Source organism: Camellia sinensis, unplaced genomic scaffold, assembly GCF_055761805.1.
Source record: "Camellia sinensis isolate YWXY unplaced genomic scaffold, ASM5576180v1 Unanchor4, whole genome shotgun sequence".
Classification (NCBI taxonomy): domain Eukaryota; kingdom Viridiplantae; phylum Streptophyta; class Magnoliopsida; order Ericales; family Theaceae; genus Camellia; species Camellia sinensis.
This window is the reverse complement of record NW_028129277.1, coordinates 17,545,001-17,557,500: the sequence shown is the minus strand read 5'-3', so window position 1 is coordinate 17,557,500 and position 12,500 is coordinate 17,545,001.

The following is a 12,500-nucleotide window of genomic DNA, read 5'->3' as shown; positions in this document are numbered from 1 at the left end:
ACCCCCCGAAGGACTAAGAAGCCCGACGAACGCGCGAAAACATTTAGAGAGGCCGAGCAAGCACCGGTTAGCGCGAATGAAAGTAACAAGCGCAACAGGCAACTTTCGAGGGACATACTTTTCGCAACAAGCTTCCACTAGGAAAGCATAGGCAACTCGTTCGAACGTCAAAGCCAACCAAATGGCAATTACCCGAGGGACACGCTTTTCGCAAGGCACCTTCCACTAGGGAAGCGCAGGCAACCCGAAGGCGAGTCGAAGACAACCCGAGGGACATGGAGGAATGCACCAGTGGAGTTCGCTGCACAGGCAGGGATCCGTCCAACTCGCACAAACCGAACACAACTCACGCGCCACGACGTACACTGTGCACCAGCCCCCCAAAACGAATCACCCCCCGAAGGACTAAGAAGCCCGACGAACGCGCGAAAACATTTAGAGAGGCCGAGCAAGCACCGGTTAGCGCGAATGCAAATAACAAACGCAACAGGCAACTTTCGAGGGACATACTTTTCGCAACAAGCTTCCACTAGGAAAGCATAGGCAACTCGTTCGAACGTCAAAGCCAACCAAATGGCAATTACCCGAGGGACACGCTTTTCGCAAGGCACCTTCCACTAGGGAAGCGCAAGCAACCCGAAGGCGAGTCGAAGACAACCCGAGGGACATGGAGGAATGCACCAGTGGAGTTCGCTGCACAGGCAGGGATCCGTCCAACTCGCACAAACCGAACACAACTCACGCGCCACGACGTACACTGTGCACCAGCCCCCCAAAACGAATCACCCCCCGAAGGACTAAGAAGCCCGACGAACGCGCGAAAACATTTAGAGAGGCCGAGCAAGCACCGGTTAGCGCGAATGCAAATAACAAACGCAACGGGCAAATTTCGAGGGACATACTTTTCGCAACAAGCTTCCACTAGGAAAGCATAGGCAACTCGTTCGAACGTCAAAGCCAACCAAATGGCAATTACCCGAGGGACACGCTTTTCGCAAGGCACCTTCCACTAGGGAAGCGCAAGCAACCCGAAGGCGAGTCGAAGACAACCCGAGGGACATGGAGGAATGCACCAGTGGAGTTCGCTGCACAGGCAGGGATCCGTCCAACTCGCACAAACCGAACACAACTCACGCGCCACGACGTACACTGTGCACCAGCCCCCCAAAACGAATCACCCCCCGAAGGACCAAGAAGCCCGACGAACGCGCGAAAACATTTAGAGAGGCCGAGCAAGCACCGGTTAGCGCGAATGCAAATAACAAACGCAACAGGCAACTTTCGAGGGACATACTTCTCGCAACAAGCTTCCACAAGGAAAGCACAGGCAACTCGTTCGCACGCCAAAGCCAACCAAATGGCAATTTAACCGAGGGACATGCATTTCGCAAGGCAACTTGTACAATTACCCGAGGGACATGGCATGCTTGCCAAGGCCGTGGCTTGGCATGCTTGCCAAGGCCGTGGCATGACATGCTGCTGGCCAAGGCCGGGCATGCCATGCTGCTGGACAAGGCCGTGGCAAGGCATGCTGATGGCCGAGGCCGTGGCAAGGCATGCTGATGGCCGAGGCCGTGGCAAGGCATGCTGCTGGCCAAGGCGTTGGCATGGCATGCTGCTGCTGACCAAGGCTTGGGCTTGCCATGCTGCCGGCCAAGGCCGCGGCATGGCATGCTGCCGGCCAAGGCCGCGGCATGCCATGTTGCTGGCCAAGGCCGTGGCATGGCATGCTGCTGGCCAAGGCCGTGGCATGACATGCTGGCCAAGGCCGGGGCATGGCAAGCTGCTGGCCAAGGTCGTGGCATGGCACGCTGCTGGCCAAGGCCGGGGCATAGCACGCTGCTGGCCATGGCCGTGGCTTGGCAAGGTTGCCAAGGCCGGGGCATGGCGTGCTGCTGGCCAAGGCTTTGGCATGCCATGTTGCTGGCCAAGGCTGTGGCATGGCATGCTGCTGGCCAAGGCTGTGGCATGGCATGCTGCTGGCCAAGGCCGTGGCATGACATGCTGGCCAAGGCCGGGGCATGGCATGCTGCTGGCCAAGGTCGTGGCATGGCATGCTGCTGGCCAAGGCCGTGGCATGACATGCTTGCCAAGGCCAGGGCATGGCATGCTGCTGGCCAAGGCTTTGGCATGCCATGTTGCTGGCCAAGGCTGTGGCATGGCATGCTGCCCTAGGCCAACGTGCCACCGCCACCGCCGCGGGCCGCCACTCGACGCATCCCGTGCTTGGCTATGTAGTTTCGATGCCACAAGCCAATGCCACAAGCCAAGCGATGGCATGTGCCAAGCGCCCGCCTAGGCATAGGCGTGGCCTGTGGCCTGGCCATGCTGGCCAGCCTTAAGGGAGGTGCCCCCCCCTTATAATAGCCTGTTAAGCCCTTTTCAATCTGGCAGGAGGAAACATCAAGCATGTTCGAGGAGTCATAATGGGGTTTTTTTAAAAAGTAATGGTTTTTTGCCAAAACTTTCAACATGAAAGTTGTATGAAATAATTTAATACACCATAAAAAAAATTATAAAAAAATATTTGGCCACCGGAATATTTTATTTTAATTTATTTCAATTTTAATACTTAAAAAATAATAAAAATTACTAAAAATACTCAAAAAATTCTAGAAAAATTCCAACAATTATAAGATGAGGCACTAGTAATTATAGTAATTTTTTTAATTATTTTTTTATTTTTAATTTATTTTATTATAATTTTTATGAGTAAATAAATAATTAAAAAGCCCGACGAACGTGCAAAAACTCTTAGAGAAACCCAGCAAGCATCGGATAGCTCGAATGCAAATAACAAACGCAACAGGCAACTTCCGAGGGACATACTTTTCCCAACAAGCTTCCACTGGGGAAAGCACTAGCAACGTGTTCGCAAGTCAAAGGCAACCAAACCGGCTATTACCCGAGGGACAAGCATTTCGCAGGGCAACATATACGTAAGTCAAAGCCAAACCAAATGGCAATTACACGAGGGACAGGATTGCTTGCCAAGGGCGTGGCATGCGATGTTCTAGCCCAAGGCCAAGGCACGCCACGCTGCGGGACAAGGCCGTGGCAAGACATGCGGCTGGCCTTGGCCTTGGCATGGCATGCCGCCGGCTTTGGCTGGGCTGCGTTGGCCTTGCCATGGAATGTTGCTGGCTTCGGATGGGCTGCCTCGGCCTTGGCCTTGGCCGTGGCATGGCATGGCATGCTGCTGGCCTTGGCCTTGGCCTTGGCATGGCATGCTGCTGGCTTTGGCTGGGCTGCCTTGGCCGTGGCATGGCATGCTGCTGGCTTTGGCTGGGCTGCCTTGGCCGTGGCATGGCATGCTGCTGGCCTAGGCCTTGGCATGGCATGCTGCTGGCTTTGGCTGGGCTGCCTTGGCCGTGGCATGGCATGCTGCTGGCCTAGGCCTTGGCATGGCATGCTGCTGGCTTTGGCTGGCAGCCTTGGCCGTGGCATGGCATGCTGCTGGCCTTGGCCTTGGCATGGCATGCTGCTGGCTTTGGCTGGCCTGCCTTGGCCGTGGCATGGCATGCTGCTGGCCTTGGCCTTGGCATGGCATGCTGCTGGCTTTGGCTGGCCTGCCTTGGCCGTGGCATGGCATGCTGCTGGCCTAGGCCTTGGCATGGCATGCTGCTGGCTTTGGCTGGCCTGCCTTGGCCGTGGCATGGCATGCTGCTGGCCTAGGCATGGCATGGCATGCTGCTGGCTTTGGCTGGGCTGCCTTGGCCGTGGCATGGCATGCTGCTGGCCTTGGCCTTGATATGGCATGCTGCTGGCTTTGGCTGGGCTGCCTTGGCCGTGGCATGGCATGCTGCTGGCCTAGGCCTTGGCATGGCATGCTGCTGGCTTTGGCTGGGCTGCCTTGGCCTTGGCATGGCATGCTGCTGGCTTTGGCTGGCCTGCCTTGGCCGTGGCATGGCATGCTGCTGGCCTAGGCCATGGCATGGCATGCTGCTGGCTTTGGCTGGGCTGCCTTGGCCGTGGCATGGCATGCTGCTGCCCTTGGCCTTGATATGGCATGCTGCTGGCTTTGGCTGGGCTGCCTTGGCCGTGGCATGGCATGCTGCTGGCCTAGGCCTTGGCATGGCATGCTGCTGGCTTTGGCTGGCCTGCGTTGGCCGTGGCATGGCATGCTGCTGGCCTAGGCCTTCGCATGGCATGCTGCTGGCTTTGGCTGGGCTGCCTTGGCCGTGGCATGGCATGCTGCTGGCCTTGGCCTTGGCATGGCATGCTGCTGGCTTTGGCTGGGCTGCCTTGGCCGTGGCATGGCATGCTGGTGGCCTAGGCCTTGGCATGGCATGCTGCTGGCTTTGGCTGGCCTGCCTTGGCCGTGGCATGGCATGCTGCTGGCCTAAGCCTTGGCATGGCATGCTGCTGGCTTTGGTTGGGCTGCCTTGGCCGTGGCATGGCATGCTGCTGGCCTTGGCCTTGGCATGGCATGCTGCTCGCTTTGGCTGGCCTGCCTTGGCCGTGGCATGGCATGCTGCTGGCCTAGGCCTTGGCATGGCATGCTGCTGGCTTTGGCTGGGCTGCCTTGGCCGTGGCATGGCATGCTGCTGGCCTTGGCCTTGGCATGCCATGCTGTTGGCTTTGGCTGGCCTGCCTTGGCCGTGGCATGGCATGCTGCTGGCCTAGGCCTTGGCATGGCATGCTGCTGGCTTTGGCTGGGCTGCCTTGGCCGTGGCATGGCATGCTGCTGGCCTTGGCCTTGGCATGGCATGCTGCTGGCTTTGGCTGGGCTGCCTTGGCCGTGGCATGGCATGCTGCTGGCCTTGGCCTTGGCATGGCATGCTGCTGGCTTTGGCTGGGCTGCCTTGGCCGTGGCATGGCATGCTGCTGGCCTAGGCCTTGGCATGGCATGCTGCTGGCTTTGGCTGGGCTGCCTTGGCCGTGGCATGGCATGCTGCTGGCCTAGGCCTTGGCATGGTATGCTGCTGGCCTAGGCCTTGGCATGGCATGCTGCTGGCTTTGGCTGGCAGCCTTGGCCGTGGCATGGCATGCTGCTGGCCTTGGCCTTGGCATGGCATGCTGCTGGCCTTGGCCTTGGCATGGCATGCTGCTGGCTTTGGCAGGCCTGCCTTGGCCGTGGCATGGCATGCTGCTGGCCTTGGCCTTGGCATGGCATGCTGCTGGCTTTGGCTGGCCTGCCTTGGCCGTGGCATGGCATGCTGCTGGCCTAGGCCTTGGCATGGCATGCTGCTGGCTTTGGCTGGCCTGCCTTGGCCGTGGCATGGCATGCTGCTGGCCTAGGCATGGCATGGCATGCTGCTGGCTTTGGCTGGGCTGCCTTGGCCGTGGCATGGCATGCTGCTGGCCTTGGCCTTGATATGGCATGCTGCTGGCTTTGGCTGGGCTGCCTTGGCCGTGGCATGGCATGCTGCTGGCCTAGGCCTTGGCATGGCATGCTGCTGGCTTTGGCTGGGCTGCCTTGGCCGTGGCATGGAATGCTGCTGGCCTTGGCCTTGGCATGGCATGCTGCTGGCTTTGGCTGGCCTGCCTTGGCCGTGGCATGGCATGCTGCTGGCCTAGGCCATGGCATGGCATGCTGCTGGCTTTGGCTGGGCTGCCTTGGCCGTGGCATGGCATGCTGCTGCCCTTGGCCTTGATATGGCATGCTGCTGGCTTTGGCTGGGCTGCCATGGCCGTGGCATGGCATGCTGCTGGCCTAGGCCTTGGCATGGCATGCTGCTGGCTTTGGCTGGCCTGCGTTGGCCGTGGCATGGCATGCTGCTGGCCTAGGCCTTGGCATGGCATGCTGCTGGCTTTGGCTGGGCTGCCTTGGCCGTGGCATGGCATGCTGCTGGCCTTGGCCTTGGCATGGCATGCTGCTGGCTTTGGCTGGGCTGCCTTGGCCGTGGCATGGCATGCTGGTGGCCTAGGCCTTGGCATGGCATGCTGCTGGCTTTGGCTGGCCTGCCTTGGCCGTGGCATGGCATGCTGCTGGCCTAAGCCTTGGCATGGCATGCTGCTGGCTTTGGTTGGGCTGCCTTGGCCGTGGCATGGCATGCTGCTGGCCTAGGCCTTGGCATGGCATGCTGCTCGCTTTGGCTGGCCTGCCTTGGCCGTGGCATGGCATGCTGCTGGCCTAGGCCTTGGCATGGCATGCTGCTGGCTTTGGCTGGGCTGCCTTGGCCGTGGCATGGCATGCTGCTGGCCTTGGCCTTGGCATGCCATGCTGTTGGCTTTGGCTGGCCTGCCTTGGCCGTGGCATGGCATGCTGCTGGCCTAGGCCTTGGCATGGCATGCTGCTGGCTTTGGCTGGGCTGCCTTGGCCGTGGCATGGCATGCTGCTGGCCTTGGCCTTGGCATGGCATGCTGCTGGCTTTGGCTGGGCTGCCTTGGCCGTGGCATGGCATGCTGCTGGCCTTGGCCTTGGCATGGCATGCTGCTGGCTTTGGCTGGGCTGCCTTGGCCGTGGCATGGCATGCTGCTGGCCTAGGCCTTGGCATGGCATGCTGCTGGCTTTGGCTGGGCTGCCTTGGCCGTGGCATGGCATGCTGCTGGCCTAGGCCGTGGCATGGCATGCTGCTGGCCTTGGCCTTGGCATGGCATGCTGCTGGCTTTGGCTGGGCTGCCTTGGCCGTGGCATGGCATGCTGCTGGCCTAGGCCTTGGCATGGCATGCTGCTGGCTTTGGCTGGCCTGCCTTGGCCGTGGCATGGCATGCTGCTGGCCTAGGCCTTGGCATGGCATGCTGCTGGCTTTGGCTGGCCTGCCTTGGCCGTGGCATGGCATGCTGCTGGCCCAGGCCGTGCGCATGCCATGCCGTGCTGCCCACGCCGCGGGCATGCCAGGCCGGCTGCATGCCAGGCCGCCCAGGCCGTGCGCATGCCATGCCGTGCTGCCCATGCCGCGCGCATGCCAGGCCGCCCACGCCCGCGCGCATGCCACGCCATGCTGCCCAAGGCCGCGCCCAGGCCGCGCAAGGCCGCGCCCAGGCCGCCCAAGGCCGCGCCCAGGCCGCGCAAGGCCGCGCCCAGGCCGCCCAAGGCCGCGCCCAGGCCGCGCAAGGCCGCCCAAGGCCGCGGTCCAGGCTGCCCAAGGCCGCGGCCGAGCCGCCCCAGGCCGCAGCCCAGGCCGCGGTCGAGCCGCAGTGCATGTAACCCAAGGCCGCAGCCCAGGCCGCGCCCAACATGGGGCGTACATGCCACTGCCTTGCCCTGGGCAAGGGAGGTGCCCCCCCCTTATAATAGCCTGTTAAGCCCTTTTCAATCTGGCAGGAGGAAACATCAAGCATGTTCGAGGAGTCATAATGGGGTTTTTTTAAAAAGTAATGGTTTTTTGCCAAAACTTTCAACATGAAAGTTGTAGGAAATAATTTAATACACCATAAAAAAATTAAAAAAAATATTTTTTTACAGAAAATATTTTATTTTAATTTATTTCGATATTAATACTTAAAAAATAATAAAAATTAATAAAAATAGTCAAAAAATTATGGAAAAATTCCCATAATTAAAGGATGATTCACTAGTAATTATAGAAATTATTAAATTATTTTTTTCATTTTTTTTATTTTATTTTGATTTTTTTATGCCAAATAAGGGCTTTAAAAATTCGAAAAGCTCCAGAAAAATTGCAAAAAAATAGGGAATGACATTTAAAATTGATTGTAGTGCATTTTTAATTGTGTTGCACGGTTTGGGTAAGATTATAAAAGAATCATGTTCAAAAAGATCGATCGAGGCGGTGGCACGCCATGGCCTTGGCCTTGGCCTTGGCCTTTGCCCGCGGCCTTGGCCTTTGCCTTGGCCTTGGCCATGCCTTGCACAGGGACTTGGCCTTGCCCACTGCCTTGGCCTTGGCTTTGGCCTTGGCCTTGGCATGGCATGGCATGCTCGCCGAGGCCGTGGCATGCCTTGCTGCTAGCCAAGGCCGTGGCGTGGCATGCTCGCCCAGCCCGTGGCATGCCGTGCTCGCCCAGCCCGTGGCACGCCATGTTGGCCCAAGGCATTGGCATGGCATGCCGGCCAAGGCATGCTGGCCAACGCTGCACAAGGCGGTGCCATGGCATGGCATGCTGACCAAGACCGTGCCATGGCATGCTGGGCGAGGCCGGGGCATGGCATGCTGGCCGAGGCCGTGGCTTGCCATGCCGCCACGGCCGTGGCATGCCGGGCAACGGACCGGCATGGCCCAGCCCGTGGCACGCCATGTTGGCCCAAGGCATTGGCATGGCATGCCGGCCAAGGCATGCTGGCCAACGCTGCGGCACGGCGTGCTGGACAAGGCGGTGCCATGGCATGGCATGCTGACCAAGACAGTGCCATGGCATGCTGGCCGAGGCCGTGGCATGGCATGCTGGCCGAGGCCGTGGCTTGCCATGCCGCCACGGCCGTGGCATGCTGGGCAACGGACCGGCATGGCATGCTGGCCGTGGCGGTGGCACGACATGCTGGCCAAGGCAGTGGCATGGCATGTAGGCCAAGGCTAAGGCATGGCACGCTGTGGCATGGCACGCTGGCCAAGGCAGTCGCAAGGCATGCGGGCCGAGGCCGCGGCACGGCCCGCTGGGCAACGCGGTGGCATGGCATGCTGGGCAACGCCGTGGCAAGGCATGCGGGCCGAGGCCTTGGCATGGCATGCTGGCCGAGGCCGTGGCATGGCATGCGGGCCGAGGCCGTGGCATGGCATGGCATGCGGGCCGAGGCCGTGGCATGGCATGCGGGCCGAGGCCGTGGCGTGGCATGGCATGGCATGTTGGGCAACGCCGTGGCAAGACATGCGGGCCGAGGCCGTGGCATGGCATGTTGGGCAACGCCCTGGCAAGCCATGCGGGCCGAGGCCGTGGCGTGGCATGTTCGCCAAGGCTAAGGCATGGCACGCCGGGCAACGCGGTGCATTGGCATGCTGGGCAGCGCGGTGGCAAGGCATGGGGGCCGAGGCCGTGGCATGGCATGTTGGGCAACGCCGTGGCAAGACATGCGGGCCGAGGCCGTGGCATGGCATGCGGGCCGAGGCCGTGGCACGACATGTTGGCCAAGGCTAAGGCATGGCACGCCGGGCAACGCGGTGGCATGGCATGCTGGGCAACGCGGTGGCAAGGCATGCGGGCCGAGGCCGTGGCATGGCATGTTGGGCAACGCCGTAGAAGGGCATGCGGGCCGAGGCCGTGGCATGGCATGCGGGCCGAGGCCGTGGCATGGCATGTTGGGCGACGCCGTAGCAAGGCATGCGGGCCGAGGCCGTGGCATGTCATGCGGGCCGAGGCCGTGGCATGGCATGCGGGCCGAGGCCGTGGCATGGCATGTTGGCCGAGGCCGTGGCAAGGCATGCGGGCCGAGGCCGTGGCATGGCATGTTTGGCAACGCCGTGGCAAGACATGCGGGCCGTGGCATGGCATGGCATGCGGGCCGAGGCCGTGGCACGACATGTTGGCCAAGGCTAAGGCATGGCACGCCGGGCAACGCGGTGGCATGGCACGCCGGGCAACGCGGTGGCAAGGCATGCGGGCCGGGGCCGTGGCATGGCATGTTGGGCGACGCCGTAGCAAGGCATGCGGTCCGAGGCCGTGGCATGTCATGCGGGCCGAGGCCATGGCATGGCATGCGGGCCGAGGCCGTGGCATGGCATGTTGGGCGACGCCGTAGCAAGGCATGCGGGCCGAGGCCGTGGCATGTCATGCGAGCCGAGGCCGTGGCATGGCATGCGGGCCGAGGCCGTGGCATGGCAAGTTGGGCGACGTCGTGGAAAGGCATGCGGGCCGAGGCCGTGGCATGTCACGCGGGCCGAGGCCGTGGCATGGCATGCGGGCAGAGGCCGTGGCATGGCATGTTGGGCGACGCCGTCGCAAGGCATGCGGGCCGAGGCCGTGGCATGGCATGCGGGCCGAGGCCGTGGCATGGCATGTTGGGCGACGCCGTAGCAAGGCATGCGGGCCGAGGCCGTGGCATGTCATGGCATGTTGGGCGACGCCGTAGCAAGGCATGCGGGCCGAGGCCGTGGCATGGCATGTTTGGCAACGCCGTGGCAAGACATGAGGGCCGTGGCATGGCATGGCATGCGGGCCGAGGCCGTGGCACGACATGTTGGCCAAGGCTAAGGCATGGCACGCCGGGCAACGCGGTGGCATGGCATGCGGGCCGGGGCCGTGGCATGGCATGTTGGCCAACGTCGTAGCAAGGCATGCGGGCCGAGGCCGAGGCCGTGGCACGGCATGCGGGCCGAGGCTGTGGCATGGCATGTTGGGCGACGCCGTAGCAAGGCATGCGGTCCGAGGCCGTGGCATGTCATGCGGGCCGAGGCCGTGGCATGGCATGCGGGCCGAGGCCGTGGCATGGCATGTTGGGCGACGCCGTAGCAAGGCATGCGGGCCGAGGCCGTGCCGTGGCTTGCGGGCCGAGGCCGTGGCATGGCATGCGGGCCGAGGCCGTGGCATGGCATGTTGGGCGACGCCGTAGCAAGGCATGCGGTCCGAGGCCGTGGCCTGTCATGCGGGCCGAGGCCGTGGCATGGCATGCGGGCCGAGGCCGTGGCATGGCATGCGGGCCGAGGCCGTGGCATGGCATGTTGGGCGACGCCGTAGCATGGCATGCGGGCCGAGGCCGTGGCATGTCATGCGCGCCGAGGCCGTGGCATGGCATGCGGGCCGAGGCCGTGGCATGGCAAGTTGGGCGACGTCGTGGCAAGGCATGCGGGCCGAGGCCGTGGCATGGCATGCGGGCCGAGGCCGTGGCAAGGCATGTTGGGCGACGCCGTCGCAAGGCATGCGGGCCGAGGCCGTGGCATGTCATGCGGGCCGAGGCCGTGGCATGGCATGCGGGCCGAGGCCGTGGCATGGCATGTTGGGCGACGCCGTAGCAAGGCATGCGGGCCGAGGCCGTGCCGTGGCATGCGGGCCGAGGCCGTGGCATGGCATGTTGGGCGACGCCGTAGCAAGGCATGCGGTCCGAGGCCGTGGCATGTCATGCGGGCCGAGGCCGTGGCATGGCATGCGGGCCGAGGCCGTGGCATGGCATGTTGGGCGACGCCGTAGCAAGGCATGCGGTCCGAGGCCGTGGCATGTCATGCGGGCCGAGGCCGTGGCATGGCATGCGGGCCGAGGCCGTGGCATGGCATGTTGGGCGACGCCGTAGCAAGGCATGCGGGCCGAGGCCGTGCCGTGGCATGCGGGCCGAGGCCGTGGCATGGCATGTTGGGCGACGCCGTAGCAAGGCATGCGGTCCGAGGCCGTGGCATGTCATGCGGGCCGAGGCCGTGGCATGGCATGCGGGCCGAGGCCGTGGCATGGCATGTTGGGCGACGCCGTAGCAAGGCATGCGGGCCGAGGCCGTGGCATGTCATGCGGGCCGAGGCCGTGGCATGGCATGCGGGCCGAGGCCGTGGCATGGCAAGTTGGGCGGCGTCGTGGCAAGGCATGCTGGCCGAGGCCGTGGCATGTCATGCGGGCCGAGGCCGTGGCATGGCATGCGGGCCGAGGCCGTGGCAAGGCATGTTGGGCGACGCCGTAGCAAGGCATGCGGGCCGAGGCCGTGGCATGTCATGCGGGCCGAGGCCGTGGCACGTCATGCGGGCCGAGGCCGTGGCATGGCATGTTTGGCCACGCCGTGGCAAGACATGCGGGCCGTGGCATGGCATGGCATGCGGGCCGAGGCCGTGGCTCGACATGTTGGCCAAGGCTAAGTCATGGCACGCCGGGCAACGCGGTGGCATGGCATGCTGGGCAACGCGGTGGCAAGGCATGCGGGCCGAGGCCGTGGCATGGCATGTTGGGCAACGCCGCAGCAAGGCATGCGGGCCGAGGCCGTGGCATGGCATGCGGGCCGAGGCCGTGGCATGGCATGCGGGCCGAGGCCGTGGCATGGCATGCGGGCCGAGGCCGTGGCATGGCATGTTGGGCGACGCCGTAGCAAGGCATGCGGTCCGAGGCCGTGGCATGTCATGCGGGCCGAGGCCGTGGCATGGCATGCGGGCCGAGGCCGTGGCATGGCATGTTGGGCGACGCCGTAGCAAGGCATGCGGGCCGAGGCCGTGGCATGTCATGCGGGCCGAGGCCGTGGCATGGCATGCGGGCCGAGGCCGTGGCATGGCAAGTTGGGCGGCGTCGTGGCAAGGCATGCGGGCCGAGGCCGTGGCATGTCATGCGGGCCGAGGCCGTGGCACGGCATGCGGGCCGAGGCCGTGGCACGTCATGCGGGCCGAGGCCGTGGCATGGCATGTTTGGCAACGCCGTGGCAAGACATGCGGGCTGTGGCATGGCATGGCATGCGGGCCGAGGCCGTGGCTCGACATGTTGGCCAAGGCTAAGGCATGGCACGCCGGGCAACGCGGTGGCATGGCATGCTGGGCAACGCGGTGGCAAGGCATGCGGGCCGAGGCCGTGGCATGGCATGTTGGGCAACGCCGCAGCAAGGCATGCGGGCCGAGGCCGTGGCATGGCATGCGGGCCGAGGCCGTGGCATGGCATGCGGGCCGTGGCCGTGGCATGGCATGTTGGGCGACGCCGTCGCAAGGCATGCGGGCCGAGGCCGTGGCATGGCATGTTTGGCAACGCCGTGGCAAGACATGCGG